We start from the raw sequence: 22,344 nt of genomic DNA, 5'->3' as shown, positions 1-22,344 counted from the left end.
GGAATGTTGGAAAAGAAAACCAAAGTTGGTGGCATCACAATTCCAGACTTCAAGCTCTATTACAAAGCTGTCATCATCAAGACAGTATGGCACTGGCACAAAAACAGACACAAAGATCAATGGAACAGAATAGAGAGCCCAGAAATTGACTCTTAACTCTAGGGCCAACTAATCTTTGACAAAGCAGAAAAGAATGTCCAATGGAAAAAAGACAGTCTCTTCAACAATTGGTATTGGGAAAATTGGACAGCCACATGCAGAAGAATGAAACTGGACCATTTCCTTACACCACACACAAAAATAGAATCAAAACTGATGAGACAGGAATCTGTCAAAATCCTAGAGGAGAACACAGGCAGCAACCTCCTTGACCTCAGCCGTGGCAATTTCTTCCTAGAAACATCTCCAAAGGCAAGGGAAGCAAGGGAAAAAATGAACTATCAGGACTTCATCAAGATCAAAACTTTTGCACAGCAAAGGAAACAGTCAACAAATCCAAAAGGCAATGGACCGGATGGGAGAAGAGTTTCACAAACGACACATCAGATAAAGGACTAGTACCCAAAATCTATAAAGACCTTATCAAAGTCAACACCAAAGAACAAATAATCCAATCAAGAAATGGGCAGAGGACATGAACAGACATTTTGGTAAAGCAGCCATCCAGATGACCAACAGACACGTGACAAAGTGCTCCACATCACTCAGCATCTGGGAAATACAAATCAAAACCACAGTGAGATACCACCTCACAGCAGTCAGAGTGGCTAAAATTAACAAGTCAGGAAAAGACAAATGTTGGCAAGGATGTGAAGAAAGGGGAACCCTCCTGCACTGTTGCTGGGAATGCAAACTGGAGGTTCCTCAGAAAGTTGAAAATAGAGCTACCTTATGGCCCAGCAATTGCACTACTGGATATTTACCCTAAAGATACAAATGTAGTGATCTAGAGGGGCACGTGCACCTGAATGTTTATAGCAGCAGTGTCCACAATAGCCAAACTATGGAAAGAGCCCAGATGTCCATCAACAGATGAATGGATAAAGAAGATGTGATATATACATCCAATGGAATACTATGCAGCCATCAAATCCCCAAAATCTTGCCATTTGCAATGACATAGATAGAACTAGAGGGTATTACAATAAGTGAAATAAGTCAATCAGAGAAAGACAATTATTATGTGATCTCACTGATATGAGGAATTTGAGATGCCGGGCCAGGGACCATGGGGGGAGGGAGGGAAAAAATGAAAGAATATGGCACCAGAGAGGGAAACAAACCCTAAGAGACTCTTAATCTCACAAACAAACTGGGGGTTGCTGGGGGGAGGTAGGGAGGGAGAGGGTGGTTGTTTCATGGACATTGGGGAGGGTATGTGCTATGCTGAGTGCTCTGAATTGTGTCAGACTGATGATTCACAGGTCTATACCACTGAAGCAAAAAAATATAAAAAAAATTAAAAGTTTTTTTAAAAAGAATACTATGCAGCCATCAAAAATGAGATCTTGCCATTTTCTAGGTTGTAGAAGGAACTAGAGGGCATTATGCTAAGCGAAATAAGGTGATCAGAGAAAAACAATATTACTCATATGTGGAATTTAAGAAACAAAACAGAGGAGCATAGAGGAAGGGAGGAAAAAACCAAACAAGATGAAATCACAGACGGAGACAAACTGTAAGAGACTCTTAATCATTGGAAACAAACTGGGGGTTGCTGGAGGAGAGGTGGGCAGGGGGGTGGGGCAACTGGGTGATGGACATTAAGGAGAGCACGTGATGTGATGAGCACTGGGCGTTATATAGAATGGATGAGTCAATGAACTCTACCTCTGAAACTACTAATACACTCTATGTTAATTAAATGTATTTACATATTAATTATTATTATTTTTAAATATTTTATTTGAGAGAGAGATAGAACGAGCGCACAAGCATGGGGAGAGGCAGAGGGAGAGGAAGAAGCAGGCTTCCTGCTGAGCAGGGAGCCCGACGCGGGGCTCCATCTGGGGTCCCCGAGATCATGACCTGAGCCGAAGACAGCCGCTTAACTGACTGAGCCACCCAGGTGCCCCTTAATTTTATTTAAGTTAAAAAACATTGTTCGTTTGAGCCGCATTTCCCCGTGCGGCACAGGGCAGCGAGCACACGCCCAGCGCCGGGCACCAGCCTCACCATCCGTCCCCAGATCATTTTCATCTTCCAAACTGAACTAGCTTTTCCCCTTCACTAAGGCCTTCCTCTCGAAGCTCAGCTCTCCTGACCACACTCCCTGACAGGCACGTCGCCGCCGTGCCTGTAGGAAGAGTGAACTCAGCCCCTCACTTTGTGGCTTTTCTAGGGCCACACTGTTAAGATTCAATAAAACCCATGGGGACTCTGGACATCGATGGGGCCACATGTGGTTTTGTCACTTCAGGGACTCCTACGTTGTAATTAAACCCCTTCTGCAAACTGTCCTCCAGAATCTCCACCTATAGTTTTGATTCCTTTTCAAAATGTGCCGTCCAGAGCTGGAGCCAATCAGAACTCCCATGGTGGCCTCCAGCCCATTCCACAGAGGCTTCGGACGCTGGGAAGCTCCTGTCCATATGGAGACCACGGGCCCCACAGGGCAGCAGAGGAGGGGGCTTTGTACCAAGGGCAGCGCCGCCCAGAGGGGTTGAGGAGCCTGTTCCCCAGAGCCCTTTGCCCACGAGGCTTGTCTTTGAGGCTCCTGGGACCTTGCACTGACGGAGTCTCACTGTGGCCCCAGGAGGTGAGCTGTCCCCAGAGGGACTGTGGTTGTGTTTCTGGAACAGGAAGCCCATGGCTTCCCTAGAAAGCTTTCTTTAAAATTATGCTCCTAGACATGTCAACTGAGTGGAGGTGAAAACAAAGCAGTGTTTCTGTTGAGAATCTGGCCTACGTACAAACATATGGACTGACAAGACAACTTAAGCCCCCTCCCCCCTGCAGTGCAGACACAGATTTCTCCCCAAGAATGTGTTCAGGATCCACATGAGGGGGTCTAATAGAGGGTGGCTTCCCCCGGAGTGTCAGGAAATGGGTAGAGGTGGTTTTTTAAATTTCACAATGAATGGGGGGTAGCGGAGGCGATGACATGAGCTGCTTGGGGTCTCATGTTTCACAAGGATGGGAAGTCTCACCCGCCCCAAAGTATGAATTTCACGCTGGTGGTTTCCTCCAGATGACATGCGTTACAATTCCCCACAAATCCATTGTCTTGGCCTTCTCTGCAGGTCCTTCCTGCTCCTTGTGACAAGCTACTGGGGAGTTAGCACCTGGCTCAGGGGCACAGGGTCGGGCAAGGTCAGAATGCAAACATCCAGCTCCCAGCCCGTTCTGTCTTGAACAGAAAACCAATGAGTTCCGGGAAATTCTCAGTGCTCTATTCATAATAACCGCTGCTTGCTTTTTCTGTGCCTGCCGCTTTGCTGCTTCTTTCCATTTGGTTTTCTCTGATCCGCTCAAGTGCCTGTGCAGTGAGGGTCCCCGTGTCCGCCTTGCAGATGAAGAAGCCCAGGTTCCAGGAGGCCCAGTGACTGACCACACAGCTGGTGGGGGGCAGATTCAGGACGTAAACCTCGTCCTTGACGCCAAAGGTTGAACTTCCCACGACGCTGGCAGGCCTTTCTTTTGGGAGCCTGAAGAGTGTCTCCTTGAGTTGTATTTGGCAAACTGTAAAGTGCTGGGCAAATGGGGGGCATTTGGTTGCTGGTGGTTTTCTTGTCACTGCAGAGGCTCCGTGATGGACAGGAACCTTTGTCACTGAAGGTCCTCTGCCTGTGTACCGAGCGGATCCTGGGTCTCTGACAGAAGTGTTGTGGCTGGAAGTCAGACAACTTTAGTCAAGGCTCAGATTTCTTCCAACTAAGACAGTGGTCCCCAAACGTGGATACATGTCAGAATCACGGGGAGCACTTACAACTGCAGTGTCCGGGTTGCACTCAGACCGAGGGAAGCAGAGTGCCCAGAAGGGAGTGGGCGCGTGCAGCCCGCTGGAGTTATGAAACACCCCGCGGTTCCAGTGTGCAGGGAAGTATGGGAACTGCTACCCTGAGGCCTTTTCTCATCATGTCAGCAAGGATCTAGGCTGTTTGGCACGAATTGCTGGTTGGGGTGTGGTGACTGACAAGATTCCTGATTCACCCCAAAGCAAACTATAGGGCTTCCCCTGCCCCCTGGAGACATCTGGGGGCCCTAAGAGAAAGTGAGAGGGAGAGCAGGAAATGGGCAGGCTAGGAGGGCCTCCTGGGGAAGACCGGGGTTGGAGGAGGGGACAGGCTCCTTGGATTGACTGTGGGCTCTGAGGAAGGAGGTGTGGTCATGGACACAGCAGCTCTGTCAGTGCACAGAGGCTTTGCTGTGCCTGGGGGGCCGTGCTCGGCTCCCTCCCAGGCCACAGCCCTGGTTCCCCGCAACCCCAGCCCCTCCAGAAGGGCCAGGGCTGTTTCCTTTTCCCGGGAGAAAGGCCCCCGTGGGCACACACAGATCACTCAGACAGGCTGCAGGTTTGCCTTAGACGCCTGGCCGTGCCGTTGGCTCCTGAAGGTGCAGGGGGAGAAGAGCCGAGCCACTGGGCAGGACACAGGAGCAGGGGCACGTGTGGATGACAGCTGCTCCCTGTGCAGCCGCTTGGGGCCCCTGGGTCCCCACGGCAAAGTGGACAAGCTCGTGCTTCTGCGCCTCGCAGCCTCTGTCAGGCTGGACCAACAGTCTGCAAAGAAATACACCGAAAAGCGGACTACACTGTTCTGTCTTACATTCCTGTTTGCAAGTGTCCCACTTTCATAATCTGAGAAACAAGTACATTCGAGAATAAGCGTTCCCGCTCTCCTTCCCCTGGGATATTCCCGTGTCCATGTCTCGGTCTGTGAGTGTGACCAGCCAGCCAGGACCTTCTGCCGGCACCCCCTGTCCTCTGCCTGCGCTCCAGCAAGCAGGGGTGGAGCGGGCTGAGTATCTTACCTGCACCAGCTTGAGCGCTGTGTAGATGCCCCAGGTGCCTGGAGGAGAGGCCGTGGGGTCACGTCTCACCTGCGTCCAACCCAAGCCCTGTGCTCCTGGGGCCGGGCTCTCCTCCTGCACCAGTGATCCTTGACACCAAGCCTGACCATTCTAGTAACACCGTTTGGCACTGCCTGGGTTGGACTCGTGCCCAGACGGCTTGGATTTTGAGTTCGGTGAACTCTGTACTAAGCAAATCATGGGGCCTCAACCTACAACCTTCCTGCCTTTTGCTGCAGGAGTGCACGCACCTCAGGTGGAGGAGAGTGGGGTGCCGGGAAGGAGTTCCCCAGCCAGGACTGAGAAACTAACATCTGAGGGCAGGTGGCTGATGCAGACAAATGTCCTAACCTATTAAAGAGACTCTGACTTGAATGTTTCTTAACCCTAATCCTTGCTAGCATCTGAGAAGGACTGGAAGTTAAGGTGATGCCCCTGGATCATAGCACAAGCCTAAGGAGAACGTATAAACCTCAGTTTCCCAGAGTGCATCAACCCTCCACCACTTCCTTCCATTTTCTGTGAGCTAATCAGACTTTTTTGTATTCAACCATGACTGTAACCCAGACTTTGGGCACAGTTACTCTCCACACTCCCGAGGACTGTCATATTCCTTTATGCTTCTTAAAATAATTGTGACTAGGAGCCCCCCAAAGCAAGCTCTAGTCTCTTTCATTCATGAGCTTCTCCTTCACCCCAGGGCTGTGCAAGGGTCCTGGGGTTTTATAACAATTTGTGTTTTTGCAGCCCTTAGTCACCCCAGGGTGTGGGATCTCCCCCCTCCTTGTCAATGGTTGTGCTTGTGGAGCCTCCAGAGCCTCCAGAGCCTTCCCCCCGCCCCCAGACCAGCCTCACAAAGCTTGAGTTAGAGCAGGCTATGGCCCTCAGCCTTTGAGGAACCCCTGCTCCTCTCCCAGTGTCGGGGAGACCCTTCTCCCCTCTTCCTCCCACTCCTCCAGGCAATGGACTAGTGGGAGGAATTCTCTTCCTGGGATTAGGAAATCTTTTTTTTTTTTTTTCTTTACAGTTTGGCTTTCAGGGTCCTTGAGGACTCAGGAATTCTAACCGGGTTGTAAAGTGCTGAGCAGTGACTCTTACTTCTCTTTGCATTCCTAGTGTTGAAATCTTGATAATCCATGAGACAAAGATGTCCCTGGCTAAGGAGGGGACAAGTCCCTAGAAATGGAGCACTAACAGGAGAGGAACTCAGACATATTCAGAAAGTATCACTCCCCTTGGCTCACACATGGCACAGGTCTGCAGGCGGCTATAGGGCCCCCTTAGCATCTAAATACGGTCTCCCCACAGCCCTGCCAACTGCGCACCAACCTGCTCTAGAGGAAATAGCTCAGGAGTGGGGCAGTCTTCTACCAGGGGTGGTGGTTCCAGCATGGAGAAGAGAGAAGGAATCCCCAGTCTCCCTCTCTTTTTTGCCCTGACTGAAGTCAGTGCACAGTCACTGAGCACAGGAAGAACTTTCCAGAAATGTTAAAGTGGACACAGTGGCAGAGGATTGGCAATGGTGCCTGGGGTAATGACGTGGGACCCAGGAAGGAGTGTGTTCCCTTGGTTGCTGTCCCCAGGACGGAAGCATGAAACATTAGCTGTTGTCCTCTGCAGTTCTTTTTAACGATCTTTACTGATGGCCAGGCTTCCATCCCAGGTCTGCTCCTGCCCTGTGTGCTGCCTTGTCTGGAGTAACGACTCCTGAGATCAAACCCTGGCCCCCTGCTCCCCAGCTGGGGAAGTTGCCAGGCCCCTCGAAGCTTCGGTTCATTCATCTGGAACATGGGAGAAGGGCTGTTATGGTGCACAAAGGCCACCACCCAAAGCAGAGTGTTTGTGACTATGTCCCAGCTGTCCACTGGCTTCCAGAGCCCACAAGGAGGTGGATGGGAGGTTGGCTGCATGTTTTTTTCCATTTTACTTATCTATACTTCCTAAAGTTTTCATAATGATCACTTGTTTTGTTTTTAAAAAAAAAATAAGAAAAGGAACAGAAGAAGCTGCTGGAAGGCCAGTGACCATCATCCTCTGAGATCCTTGACCGCAGCTACTACTAAGTTGTTCAGGAAAACTCCAAGGGGAGGAGGCAAGTCAGGGCAATGGTGCATGATTGTCCCATCCCCAGGAGCACGACACGGGAAAGTGTGACCCTGCTGCTCACGAGCCAGGTAACTGGTTTGGTTCATTGTTCCTCTGGTAGTGAAACATTCACACTCTTCACCTTTACAACAAACCACTGCATTCCCTTTAGATTCTGGATAGGCCCAGGACATAGAGACTGAAGTTTTAAGATAATCATTTAAGTCATGTTTTCTGGCAAGTCTGATATGCCAGGACCATTTGGAGAGTAAAGCCACTGGAAGTCTCCAAAGTGGCTTTTGGCTTGGTTTTCTGAGAACGTGCAAGAGAAGAGCGGGAAGAACACCAGCTTCCCAGACGGAGCACGGATTAGCAGAGTTCACTGAGGCAAGGCCTGGACACAGCATTGCCTTCTGCCAACAGTCTGCCCCAAAAGGCCCATTTCAGTGCACCGTGTGAATTTGGGAGCTCAGCGGGCAGGGAAAGCCAGGGGCGAAGCCATGCTGATGGAAGCTTGTTTGGTTGAAAGACTCCAAGGTCACCTTAGTTCTTGACTCTCCATCGGACTTTGAGCACAGAACACCCATGAGGCTCCAGCTCAGAGTTGTGGTCTCGTGTTCTTAATCCCCTGTCCATCTCTGCTGGTCCTGTGACCTCACGTGCTTAGCTGTCCCCAGACCTCAAGGCCTTGTCACATGTTCCATTATTTTTCTGTGTTGTCTGATAATTCTATAATCTTCAGTCATTGATCTAAAGTATGACCCCAGCTAGGGTGTCCTGATGGTTTAAGGGCCCTCATAAATTCCAGAACATCATTAGGAATAACCGTAGTAGCCACATGCAAGGGACTGTGTGCTCACCAAGGTATAAGGTATCCTCTATGACCCTCACCATCCCCTCAGAAGTAGGCATTTTTAATCTCCTTTGACAGAGGAAATAAATGGAGTCTCTGGGAGGTGAAGGGTCTTGCCCACGGGCATACGGCTGTTAAGAAGCAGAATCAAGATTTGAACCCAGAATTGTTTAATTCCTCCATCAGTGGTCTGAATTAGTACATATTTATTCATTTGATTATTGTCTACCTTTGCCTGGAACTATTGCATCCACCACTCACGTAGCATATAACAAGTCTTACATAAATATTTGTTGAATGAATGAATGCTATCTCCCATCCACACATAAGGAACAGGGCAGAATGGTGGAATGTCATTGTTTTGTTTTGTAGTTTATGGAAATATCAGAATTGCCTCTGGCTCCAGTCAACTCTGTGGCTCCCTGGAGGAGAAGTGTGAATTCCTCCTTGCATTCCAGAAACACTTCATGCTGAGACTTTTATAAGATTCCATTATTATTATTTTTTTAAAATATTTTACATGCTAAATCAGTCAGCCTTAGATGTTCTAAAGCTGGGAAGACTAAATTTTTAAAAAAAATATTTTATTTATTTATTTGACAGACAGAAATCACAAAGTAGGTGGAGAGGCAGGCAGAGAGAGAGGCCGATGCGGGGCTTGATCCCAGGACCCTGGGATCATGACCTGAGCCGAAGGCAGAAGCTTTAACCCACTGAGCCACCCAGGCGCCCCTGGGAAAACTAAATTAAGAAGAAAACACGAACAAAACATTTTTCCTTAGGAGAAAATAACTCTCACCTCATAGAGGAAATTTCTTGAGCAAAATATGTCTGAAAAATATGGCTAGGACTATTTCTCCTGCAGAAAATTAATATCAGTTTTTATTTTTAGTGACATAACATGATTTCTTTCTGACCCATCTCAACAACCCTCCATACATCAGCCTGTGTCCTCTTTGATTTGATCCTTTCTTCTAAGTTGGGGCAGGTTTCCTGGAGAACGCCCCTTCCTCCTGCCTTCCTCCCATCCCCCACCTAGCACTTCTCTTTCCCCTGTCCATCAGGCACATTTTTGGGGCTGACACTCGGGCCATAATGACCAGATAGACATGTCTTTAATGTATGCATGTATACTAATTATAATTTTACAGAGAGAAAAACAATTTTGACATGAGAAATGTTCCCATATGTTTACTATATGGGAGAGTCCATGTGCCATTTTGTTTTAGTTGTGGTACACGTTTAATGGTCTATGTTACACATGGATGAGTCTTAATAAACACATTTACTTGTATGAACAAAATCAAACTCAGACGGCAGAACATCCAAGCCAACCAGCACCATCCATCGAGCTGCTCTTCCAGTCCATGTCCACCCTCCACACCTTCTGAGGCAAGCACTGCTGGATTCTTTCACCACAGATCTCTGGAGCATGTTTAGTCATTCCCATCAGTGGAATCACACTGTAGGCACTCCTGTGTGTGTCTTGCTCTCACACTCAACATAACGTCAATGATATTCACCCACAGTGTTGCCCTTGCCAGCAGTTCCCTCTCCTCGTGGCTGGATGGTTCTGCAGGGCACGGTGTCCACACTCATCCAGACATTCTCCTGTTGATGGTCATTGGGATTCTTTCCTCCTTTCGGTGCTTACAAAAAAGCTGCTATTAATATTCTAGAGTAATCTGTCCTGTGGAAACTGGCTTTTATTTCTCTTGAGGAAATACCCAGGAGTGAATTGCTCAGTCATGCGGGACACCTATGATTTAGTTTTCTAAGAAACAGCCAGTGTTCCAAAGCGGATGTACCGTTTTTAACTCCCCCTCAGCAACATAAGATTTCCAGTATCTCTGTATCCTCACCATCTGATCTTGTCAGTCCTTTCAATGTTAGGTATCTTAGTAGGTAGAATGAGGGCTCTCAGTGTGATTTTAGTCTGTATTTCTTTAATGACTAATGACACTGGGTAACTTGTCGTGTGTTTAGTGGCCATTTTTGAGAAATATCTGTTCAAAAGAGTACACATTTTAACCTTTATTCACAATCCAGAAAATAATCACCTGTTAATTTTAGGACAGGTTTCCGTTAAGTGAGGGGAATTTAAAACTATGCCAGAGAGCATGGTTCTTTCAGAAAAGTTGGTTGCTAATAATTCTAGCTAAAGATTAGTCCAACTTAGCCTTCTTTTCAAGGCTTCAATAATCCTCAGCGTAGTTGCAGAATTCTTGGCCATGATTGCATAGTGCCCCACATGTTTCTATTTAACAGCCTGGTCACTAAACTCCTTTCTTGTCAAAGGGACCTCCTGGTTGACATGTCAGCTCAGCTGTCCACTTCTCAGTTCTGAGACAATTTGGGGTGATCCTGAAGACCTCGTAACCAGTGGAGCACAGCCCGAAGTCCAAAAACCTAAATATACAGGTTTCCCTCTATGGGAGACATTCAGCCCTGACACCTCTGGCAATCTGATGATGCCCACAGACCCTGTCTCTTGATAATGCTGTTAAATGTTTGCAATATATGAAATTACAAGGTAATCGGATATTGAAATACACTTACCAAAATACAAATATATTGATGACATGATAATATGTGTGTCTGCAATGGTGGATCTTCGAATGCTATAATTTTGAAATAGTGACAAGCGTAAGCGATTTCCTAAGATACATGGACCACCTGTAATGTGATACGAAACAACTGATTTCTCATGATGGCAAAGTCATGAGTACTGCTAATATCCTGTCTGTTAGTGACAGACATACTTGAAAGGAATGCAAATTTTTGATTAAAATTTAGAAAAAAAAAGAAAGATGTTCTTTTCCCTTTTATAGAGTCTTAGCCTGTGCCGTGAATAGTGTACCACCCACAATTCAGTATGAAAGTTCTAATTGTCAGTGTAACTGTGTTTGGATATGGAGCATTTAAGAGGTAATTAATGTTAAATGAGAACATCGTGGGGTAGGAGAGGGCCTAATCTAATAAGACTAGTGGCATTATAAGAAGATATAGAGAAACTGATCTCTGTCTCTCCCCATGCACACAAGGAAAGTCCACTTTTAAGATACGACAGGCAGGTGGCCATGTGCAAGCCAGAAAGGGGTTTCACCAGAAACCTAATCAACAATCACATTGATCTTGAACTCCCAGCCTCCAGAATGGGAGAGACAAATTTCCGTTCTTTAAGTCCCCCAGTCTATGGTATTTTGTTAAGGCAGTCCACGTGGACAAAGACAGGACCCCAACCTCCCCTGCTTGCTAAAGCTAAACTCAATTTTCAGCAGACCCCTAGAGGTGAGGTTCAAAGTGAGACCCACGTGGAAGTACACTACATTCCAAAGCAACTATTTGAGTTTTCTAACTTATACAAACAACTCTGGGGAACATGCATGAGAATGGATATTAACCTATGAGACAGTGGGAAGGAGAACATGAACTTGGATTAGAACGGATTGGCAGGGGGCATCTGGGTGGCTCAGTGGGTTACAGCCTTTGCCTTAGGCTCAAGTCATGATCCCGGGGTCCTGGAATTGAGCCCCGCATCGGGCTCTCTGCTTGTCAGGGAGCCTGCTTCCCCTCCCCTCTCTCTGCCTGCCTCTCTGCCTATTTGTGATCTCTGTCTGTCAAATAAATAAAAATAAATTTTAAAATATATTAAAAAAAAAAAAAAGAATGGATTGGTAGATATGTGCTCCCTAAGAAGAGGTTCTGGATTTAATGCTGCATCCTGGGGACTCAGAAAGGGTCTAATGGTGTGGTTGGTTGGTCATGAAACATGGACCAAATGGTGGCCCACAGAGAGCCAGCTGGAAATGCCAGGCATTCCCTGGTTTAATGTAGAGGAAGGGATTTACAGGCAGGGGCAACTGGAATGTTAGATTGGACTTGTCATTGCAACCTGTCATTGTCTCACCCACACTGGGAGGACGCAGAAGACATACTTTGGACCACTCTGTGAGAAATGAGCTTGTGAGGGGCCAAGTCTGCACTCAACAGCCCTAGGCAGGGCGGGCACGCTCACTGTAATGTCAGCAGAGCCAAAGCACCAGTCAGAAGCATCTGACTCATGAAGACCTGTGGCGCTGGCTGGTTGGTCACGGTGTTCCCGGATGTGAAATAAATAGGAAGCCTGCTAAATGTTAACTGAGCACAGAAGTTCAGGTAGAATGAAGAAAAGTCTAACCTGAGCCATGAAAGAGAATCGCATCCTTTCATCAGTTCCCAGACTTCAGTAAGTTTATAGACCCAGGACCCTTGAATGAAGGAGAGTCCAGTTCCCCTTGAGGAAGGATCCTGGTAACCAGCAAAGACTATTCCTGTTATTCTTTCTTCAGCCTTTCCTAAAGGAACCTTTGATTTTGATCAGGGTAACCACATTGGAAATAATCAGACACTTGCTCCTAATCAACACTGATTCCAAGAAACCCAAAATGTCACTGTCGTCCACCAGAGTGTAGGCTTACGGAAACCAAGTCATTGATGGAGTTTTAGCACAAATCCATATTCCAGTGGACCCAGTGAGTCCCCAACCCCATCCTGTTCTGGAATGCATAATTGGAATAGATAAACCGAGCCCTGTGTTTGGCAGAATCCTCGTATTGCTTCCCTGACCTATGAAGTGAGGGATATTACAGTGGGAAAGTGACGCAGAAGCCACTAGCACTGTCTCTCCCCAGCAAAGTTGTAATCCAGAAGCGATGTCACATTCCTGGAGAAGGTGCTGATATTGATGGTGCCACCATCAAGGCCTTGAAAGACACAGGAGTGGTGACGGTCTCCACATCCCCACTCACCTCTCCCATTTGGGCTGTGCAGAAGACAGACTGACCCTGTAGACTAACAGTGGATCATTATACGCTTAAGCAGGTGGTCACTTCAATCAGTGTTGAAACAGATGTGGTTGTCGTGCTTAAAGAAATTAACACACCCCGGTACCGGTGTATACCTTTGGTCTCTGCAAATGCCTCTTTCTCCATGTCTGCCATGAGACCAACCAGAAGCAGCTTTCAGCTGGCAAGACCATCACTTCCATACCTTAGATAGGGTCCATGGAATGGTGAGAAACTCTCCATAACCTGAAGAATGTGGCCCAGTTTTCTGTTTTATTAAAGAAAATGCCAATAAAGCCAAAAGTCTATTCCTCAGCTGGCAAGGCCAGCAGCACACTTTCTTTGGTGTATGTCAGGGATATATCAACTCTCCAGCCCTATGTCATAATTTAGTCCACAGGGACCATGACAGCCCCTCCCTTCCAGAAGATATTACAGTGGTTTACAATATTGATGAATTTATGCTGATTGGATCTAGTGAGCAAGAACTAACAATGACTCTAGACTTGTTGGCAAGACATTTTTGTGTTAGAGGGTGAGAAATAAATCAGACAAAAATTCAAGGGCCTTCTATTTCTGAGAAACTTCTAGGGCCCCAAAGGTATGGGGTTGGTCAATAGATCTTTTCTAAGGAGAAGGATATGGTATCGTATCTGCACCCCTTCACCCCCCAAACCAAAAAAGAAGCACAAGGTCTCCTTTGGGTTTTGGCATCGTTGGATTTTGGAAACAACATAGTCCTCCTATGAATGTCATGCCCCACCTATTTCCCAAGGAACAAAAAATAAGTCTGGTTTTGAATGAGGTTCAGAAACATGAGGAGCTCTGCAGCAGGTGCAGTAGCTCTGTGACTCCTCTGCCACTCAGGTCTCATTCAGTGGTGCTCGAAGGGTAGTGGCAGGTTGGAGCCTTTGGCAGGTCCCTGTAGAGGAGTCACAGCACAGACACTGAGGATTTCGGGGGAAAACTCTATACTTCCTTTGAGAAAGAGGTCTCTGACTGCTCCTGAGCCTTTGTAGAGACTGAACAGTTAACCCCAGGTCATCAGGTTACAGTGTGACTTGGGGAGCCCATCATGCATGGATGCTATCTGATGCACCAAGCCATAAAGTTGGACATGCACAGCAGCACTCCTCCATCAGATGGAAGTGGTATGTGTGCAATTAGTCCTACACAGGCCCTGAAGGTGTGAGTAATTTACCGTAAGGAGCAGCCCAAATGTCATGGCTCCCAGCCTTGCCTTATCTCGCCCAGCCTGCTCCTATGGCCTCACTGGGAGTTCTCTACAGTCTATTGACAAAGAAAGTTAAGACACAAGCCTGGTTTACAGATGGCTCTGTACAACGGACAGGGCTCGCCTGAAATTGGACAACTACACTACTTCAGTCCTATCTGGGACATCTCTAAGAGAGAGTGGAGAAGGGAGAGTCTCCCCAGGAAGAGAACTTCTAGTTGCACAGCTGGTGGTTCACTTTGCTTGGAAGGAGTTATGGCCGAACATGGTATTATATTCTGATTCATGAGCTGTGTCCCATTGTTTGGCAAGATGACTAAAGACTTGGGTGGACCGTGACTGGATTTCTGGCCCAGGGAAATATGGGGGGAAAGTATGTGAAAAAACCTTTCTGAATGGGTAGAAGTTTTGAAGATATTTGTGTACTGTGTGAATGCTCGCCAAGGGGAGAGCTCAACAGAGGAGGATTTTAGTAATCAAGTGGGTAGAATGATCCATTTTGTGCATAGCAATCAGCCTCTATGCCCAGCCACCCCTCCCATGGCCTGATGGGTTCGTGGACCAAGTGGCCATGGTGGCAAGGATGGAGGTTATGCATGGGCTCAGCAACACAGACTTCTATTCACAAGGGTACCCTGGTAATGGCCACTGTTTAGTGCCCCATGTGCCGGCATCAAAGATCAACAATGGGCCCCGACACCGTTCTCCAGAGAGATAAGCAAGCTACCTGGTGCAGGTAGATTACATTGGACGACTTCCATCATGGAAGGGGAAACCTTTTGCTCTTCCTGAAATGGACAGTCTGGGTACAGACCTGCCTTCCCTGCATACAATGCTTTTGCCAAAACTACCACCCATGCACTACAGAATGCTTTGTCTATTGTGGAATCCTTGCTATGTTCAAGGACTTTCACTTTACAGCCAACGAAGGGCAACAATTGTCCCATGCTCATGGAATTCACTGGTCCTATTACGTTCCCTAACATGCAAAACAGCTGACTTGATAGAATGGTGGAATGGACTTTGAAGACCCGAGTAACAGCACCAGCTTGGTGGCAGTATCTTGCAGGACTGACGCAAGGCTCTCTAGGAGGCTGTATGTGGACTGAACCAGCATTCAGTATGGTGCTATTTCTCCAATAAACCAAAATTCAAAGGTTCCAGAATTCAGTGGTGGACACAGGAATGTCACTATTCACTACTACCCCTAGTGGTCCACTGATAAAATTTATGCTACCTGTTCTTATCACCTTATTCTCTTCTGCCTTGGATGTCCTAGTTGCACAAGGAGAAATGCTTCCACCAGAATATACACAACAATTCCATTGACTTGGAAGTTAAGACTTCTGCCTAGCCATGTACATTCTTCACACTTTTGAGTCAACAGGAAAAGAAGGGAGTTATGGTGCCGGCTGTGGTGACTGATCCTTACTACCAAGAAGAAATGGGCTGCTACTCCACAATGTAGGAAAAGGAGAATATGTTTGGGATATAAGAGATACCTTAGGGCATCTGGGATTAAGCTCAACAGAAAATTACAGTGACCCACTCCAGCAGACTGGTAATGGCCCAAGACCCTGAAGAGATGAAATTTTGGGCCACCACACCTGGTAAAGAATCATGACCAGCTGAGGTGTTTGCTGAGGTCCATGAGGATGCAGAATCGTCGATCTACAGTCCTAGGGAAGGGGATGGAACCTGTGGAAGGAAGCAGTTGTAAATACCAGATATGTCAGACCACATAACCAGTTCCAGAAATAAGGGCTGCCATTATTATGAGCATTTCCTTCTTATTCTGTCATGAATACTTATGTGTTTGTGTGCAAGATATCTTTGTCTTTTTCCCTCTCTTATTTCTTTACTGTGTAACATAAGATGTACTAACTTTGTGTCATAGTATTTAGGTATTATGGAATTTATGACATAGTATTGTAGTTATGGGGTATAAAGAAAAGGAATAAAGACCACTCAAGAACCTTATTTCTTCTTTGGGTCAAGGCCTTAGTGCATTCTTGGTTGTGTCAGCTTAGTTGGATCATGTTAGGCAGAATTCTGACCTTGTTACTGTCTTTAATTGGAAATCATGGTTTGAGAGGATGTGTACCTATGCCAAGTGGACAAGGACTTGAGTTGTGATGGTTAAATTTCTGTGTCAACCTGACTAGGTCAGGAAATACTCAAACACATATTCACACATTCACACGTGTCTGTGAGAATGATTTGGAGTGAGATTAACATTTGAACTGGTAAACAAAGTAAGGCAGCTTGTCCTCCCTAATGTGGGCAGCCCTCATCCAGCCGGCTGAAGGCCTATATAGATAGAAACAAAATAAAACCAAACCACGACGCTCTTCTGAGTAATGGAGGACTCTGACTGACTTCCAGTTGGGACAATGGTCTTTTCCTGACCTTGGACAGGAACTGAAACTTTGGCTCATCTTGGGCCTTGGGCCTGCCTGGAACTTAGACCATTGGTGATGCAGGTCTAACACCTGGTTCTTAGGTGCTCCCACTGGGACTTCACCTTGGGTTTTTTGTGTCTCCAGGTTATTGACTGGCTGACTGCTGATCTTGGGACTTCTAAGCCCTCATGATCATGGGAACCAATTCTTTATCATAAATCTCATTCTGTCTATTTACGTCCTATCGGTTCTGCTTCTCTGGAGAACCCTGACTAATAAAGGCTGCCTGAAGTGTATCCATGAACCCAAGCGTTCAGTGGACTGCAGATTAAGAAGCCCTGCCCTAGAGGCTTTTAGTGTTCAGGATTCATCTCTAAAGCGTAGGATTCACAGGACAAACCTGGTCTCAAATCTTCAGGACCCAGTGCTATTGGGCTCTGACCTTGTTCATCTGCACAGCGTTCACCAGCTTTCCATGTTTCCTCCCTTGCCTCATATCCCAGGAACCCTCCTGCCCCAGGGCACACATTTAGGGTCAGGGTCACATGAACTCACAAATGTTTTGCTCAACGGGGACAGACAGATGCTTATGATGTGACAAACGGGCAGGAGAAACCGGCGCCGTCTGCTGCCTCCATTCCAGCTCCCTGGTGTCTTGATGACCCACCCGACTGCCCCCCAGACCCCCTCGTCCTCTTCTGGCTCCATTTCCAGGATCTGGGAAGGGGATGGAGACGGTGTGACAGACACCTGGCGATGACACAGTCTTCCCGTGACCTTCATTGCTGCCCACAGATCTGGAGTTCTTGCTGACAGTCTGATTCCTGGATACATCACTAGGGGGTTAATAACAAATAACCAGTTATGTGTTCGTGTTCAGGATAAAAAAAGGCATGTGGTTAGGATATCAAGCTCAGTGCCTCCTGTCACTAAGTGCAAAGGAGAGCCCACGACTGCAGAGATGCAGAGACAGTCTCTCTGAGCAGAGACAACCGCAGTGCACACTGGTTCTGAGGAGCTTCTCAAAGTAGCCTCAAGGGTCCTGACGACGATTCGGAGAGGAGGAGACTCGCTACCCTTCTCGATCAGACGCACTGCTGACCGTCCCGTGTTCATGGGCAGACCGCGTACACGAGCCGTGGTCAGCACGGGGTCTGTGCGTGAGCCCCGGACAGAACACAGACAAGGGCAGCCGCCCTCCCGTTTGACGCTGAAATAGCTCCTGGCTTACGCCCATCCGGGGCACAAAGGGGAGTGCTAGAAACTTCTTATCTTCACCGAGGAAGGCACGCAGACGGCGATGAGCACAGGAGCAAATGCTCATCACGACTAGCCGTTAGTGAAATGCAGGGTCAGCCAGGATGACACATAGTCCCACACCTACTAGATCGGGTAGAATAGAGTCGTGGCAGCACCTGATAAGGATGTGCACGGACTGGGTCCCTCAGCCTTGGATGGGGGACGGAAAGGTGCAGCCATTCTGGAATGTCATTAGTGGCTTCTTTTCTCCGTTTTACTGAGATATCGCTGAGCTATAACATTGTATTAAAGAGTATAACACAATGACTTGATATGTGTATAAACTGCAAAGTGATCACCACAATATCTTTATTTAACATCCCTCCCCTCATGTAGTTACAATTATTTTTCCTTGCGCTAGAGTGTACCAAGTGTTACTCTCTTAGCAACCTTCAAATGTACAACGTGGCGTGTTTAAGCCAGTCACCATGCTGGACGTTACGTCCCCAGATCTTATTGATCGATAACAAGTTTGTACCTTTGGCCCTCCTGCCCCTGCATTCCCCTCCTTTATAACCAGTTTCTTATAAAAGCAAACTTTCATTTACCCTATGACTCAGCAATGGCCATCTTTTCCCCTTTTCCATCACCCCCTCCTCCTCGGGACTGTTTCTGATGTTGCCCACCAGACCTGTCCCTGGGACCGAGCTGAGACCTGCCCCTTCACCTACACTCTACAGAGATGATTTAAAACGAGCACCTGCCACAGCCCAGTAGAGCCAATTCCAACCGTTCCAAATCTGCGCGATTTGGCAGGATCCTTCCCCTTTTCTGAGGATGCCGTCCTGAGAAGTGGATGAGTCTGTAATTGCCAAGAGTGAGTCTGAAAGTCCGAGAGTGGAGCCCGGAGCCGGGAGCTAGAGAGGATGGGGGGGAAGGACTGTGCACGGGGCGCGGTGACAGGGCTCAGGGAGGTTTGTCCCACAACCACCAAGCTTCTGAGGGACTCCCGCTGTGCTTCGAGATCACCTGCCCTGTTTCACATGCAAACACAAGAACTTGTGTGAAAGCATGTTGAGTTAGGCTTCTGTCACCTGATGCTGGGAGCATCATGTCTAATGGAGAGACCGGGACGTGGACATGGGGCATTAGAAGTAACAGTCTATGAAACGTGGCATCGGCTGAGCTGGCAGAGGGCAGAGGCAGCCAGGGTGACTCTCTCCCTCCCAAGTAAGTGAAGAAGCTGGCAGTGTGTGCTGCGGGGTCGTTGACCTGGAGCCCATCATACCGAGGGATATAGACAGTGCCTAACAAGTCTGGATGCCAGGAAACTTGGCAGAAAACCTTCAGAACGTGGGATGTGGTGGTTACTCCTTGCCGCCTGCGCTAAGCTCCAGGAAGAATCGCACTTCCTTTTCAGAGAAGCTTCTCTTCCGTGCGTGCCAGCCCATCTGGAAACAGAGGGAAGAAAATAAAGCCTTGTTAAGAGAGACCCTTTCTACACACAGTAATTGAAGGTGTCTCAGCTTCTGCTCATCCCCTTACCCTGCTGGAACGGCAGCTAAGGATGGAACAGAAGTTGAGATCGCAGGAGGAATCAACAGCTTTTCCTGTCAGGCTCCCTTTTCTTTCTCTTCGTAATATTCTTTACCTTTTGGCCCTGCTACCCTTTTCTCCCACCCACAGCCCTTGTATCTGGTAATCATCATGTGCTTTCTGTGTCTGTGTGCTTAGCTTAGTGTTTTGTCTCTTTGCTCAATTTTTGTTTTTGTTTTGCTTCCACACAGAGGAGAGATCATATGGTATTTGTCTTTCTCTGTCTGACTAATTTCACTTGGGATGGTGCCCTCAAGGTCCATCCATGTTGTCACAAATGGCAAAATGCCATTCTTTTTTATGGCTGAGTAATATTCCATTGTGTGTATATGCTACGTCGCTATGCATTCATTCACTGATGGACACTCAGGTTGTTGCTGTGTCTCGGCTAGTTTAAGTAATGCTGCGATGAATATGTGGCACATAGATCATCCTTTTGAGTTTTGTTTCCACTTTCTGTGAGTAAATACCCAGAAGCAGGATTTCTGGATGTTATGGTTGTTCTACATTTAATGAGCTGGAAACTCTGTACTCTTATCCGTTGAGGCTGCACCAGTTTGCCTTCCCGCCACCAGTGCACAGCGGTGTCCTTCCCTCCACATCCTCACCGAGCTGTTCATTCCTTGTCTTTTTTTTTTTTTTTTTTAAAGATTTTATTTATTTATTTGACAGAGAGAAATCACAAGTAGATGGAGAGGCAGGCAGAGAGAGAGAGAGGGAAGCAGGCTCCCTGCCAAGCAGAGAGCCCGATGCGGGACTCGATCCCAGGACCCCGAGATCATGACCTGAGCCGAAGGCAGCGGCTTAACCCACTGAGCCACCCAGGCGCCCCTCATTCCTTGTCTTTGATGGTGACATCCTACCTGGTGCGAGGTCACATCTCATGGCGATGTTTACTTTCCTTTCCTGATGATTAATGATGATGAGCATCTTTTCTTGTACTTGTCAGCCACCTGTGCATCTTCTTTGGAAAAATGTCTATTCAGATCTTCTGACCATTTTTTAATCTTTTTTTTTTTTTTTTGCTATTGCATTCTTTTTAATATTTTATTTTTTATTAAAGATTTTATTTATTTATTTATTTATTTATTCATTCATCAGAAAGAGAGAGAGAAAACACAGCAGGGGAAGTGGAGGAGCAACAGCCAGAGGGAGAAGCAGGTTCCACCCTGAGCAAGGAGCCCAAAGCAGTACTTGATCCCAGGACCCTGGGATCCTGACCTGAGCCAGAGGCAGAGGCAGATGCTTAACCGACTGATCCACCCAGGCATCTTTTGATACTGCATTCTCTCAGGTCTTTAATATTTTGAATTTTAAACCCTTATCAGATACATTATTTGCAAATACTTTCTCCCATTCCGTAGGCTGCTTTTTCATTTTGTTAATGGGTTTCTTTGTTTTGCAGAAGCTTTTTAGTTTGGTGGAACCCCACTTGCTTGTTTTTGCTTTTTTTGCTTTTCCTTTTGGTGTCAGATTCAAAAACACCATTGCCAAGACCTATGTCAAGGAGCTTATTGCCTCTATTTTCTTCAAGAGTTTTTATGCTTTCAGCAATAACAGTGGAATCTCTAACTCATTTTGAGTTAATTTTTGCGTACGGTGTGAGACGGTGGTCCAGTTTCATTCTTTTCATGTAGCTGCCCAGTTTTCCCAGCACCATTTACTAAAGAGTCTGTTCTTCCCCTTTCGTATATTCTTACCCCTTTTGTTGTAAGTGATGTGACCTTATATGTGTGAGTTTATTTCTGGGCTTTCTATTCTGTTCCATCGATCTTTCTGTCCGTTTTTATACCAGTAAAAGGGACATTGGATTTCTCTGTATTATTTCTTACAATTGCATGTGACTCTATAATTTTCTCAAAAGAAAAACATTAATGAAAAGAAAGCATTTATCTGTGTGTTGAGAAGCTAAATGGGGGCTGCTGTGTTGAACCAAAGCTTTTCTCAGCCACCAGCATCCACTTCCTCTGGTCTTGGTAGGAGCACTGTGGGTTCTTTGGGGAAACTTGTTTCTTCCCCATTGCATGGAGTCTTAATGGGGCTGTAATTAAGATGCCTTCCCTCCCCTAGACATGAGATGAAATATCGATAGACAGTGTCTCCCAGGTTTTTGGAAGCAGAATGATGCAAGGATGAAAGAAACAGTGTGAATTCTTCCTTCCAGCAACAGAGCCCTGACAATATTGCCTAATAGATCCTGCTGCTGAGATCCCAGATTTGCCCAAGATTCCAGTTGTTTCGGTCCTGATTTCTGTTTCTATCTTCAACATTGCTATCAACTCTGTCAACATCCCGATGTCTTTGCCAAAATTCTATTTTTAAGAAAATGATTTCAATTGCTTTGGGCTACCTATCAATTGCTCTTCAAGGAGATCTTACAACAGACTACTTGACCCGTTAATTACTCAGGTTTACATTGAGTCAGTTTTCTTAATCTTTGCATCCAGACCTGATGTCGCTCCTTTTTCCCACCGAGTCAAGGAGCGCAGATGTTAATAGTCTTCCTGGGGGCACAGCTCTAGGGCCAGTAGAAAGATTCTTGGCTACTTGCTACAGATTTGTCTTTTGTGAGAAAAGGCAGGAATCTGCTCAATATCCTGATACAGATTTCTGGGTGTTTTTTTTTACTATGTAACTTTTTTTGCCTTGATCTCAAATTTTATCCTGATAAAGTTTCTGTTGATGTAGAATTTTGCATAGGGTAAAATGGATAGGTCTTATGTATATAGGTGGGTAAGTTTTGATGAATGTAGGCACCCGCGGAACTACCCCCAGATCAAGATACAGAATTTCCCAACTTTCTAATACATTTTCTTATGCCTCCTTCCAGCTCATAATTCCCCTGCAAGACCACTGTTCTGATATCTGTCACCGCAGATTAGATTTGCCTTTTGAACTTTATATAATACAATTAATTATATGTACTTTTTAACATGTACCTTCTTTTGCTTGACATGGTGTTTTTAATGATGTTGGAGCAGAGGGAGAGGGAGAGAGAGGGCTCCACACCCAGTGTGCAGTCCGACGTGGGGCTTGATCTCACAGCCTGAGATCGTGACAGGAGCCGAAATCATGAGTTGAACACTTAACTGACTGAGC

Source organism: Mustela nivalis (assembly GCF_964662115.1).
Source record: "Mustela nivalis genome assembly, chromosome: 13".
Lineage (NCBI taxonomy): Eukaryota > Metazoa > Chordata > Mammalia > Carnivora > Mustelidae > Mustela > Mustela nivalis.
This window is presented reverse-complemented; position numbering follows the sequence as displayed.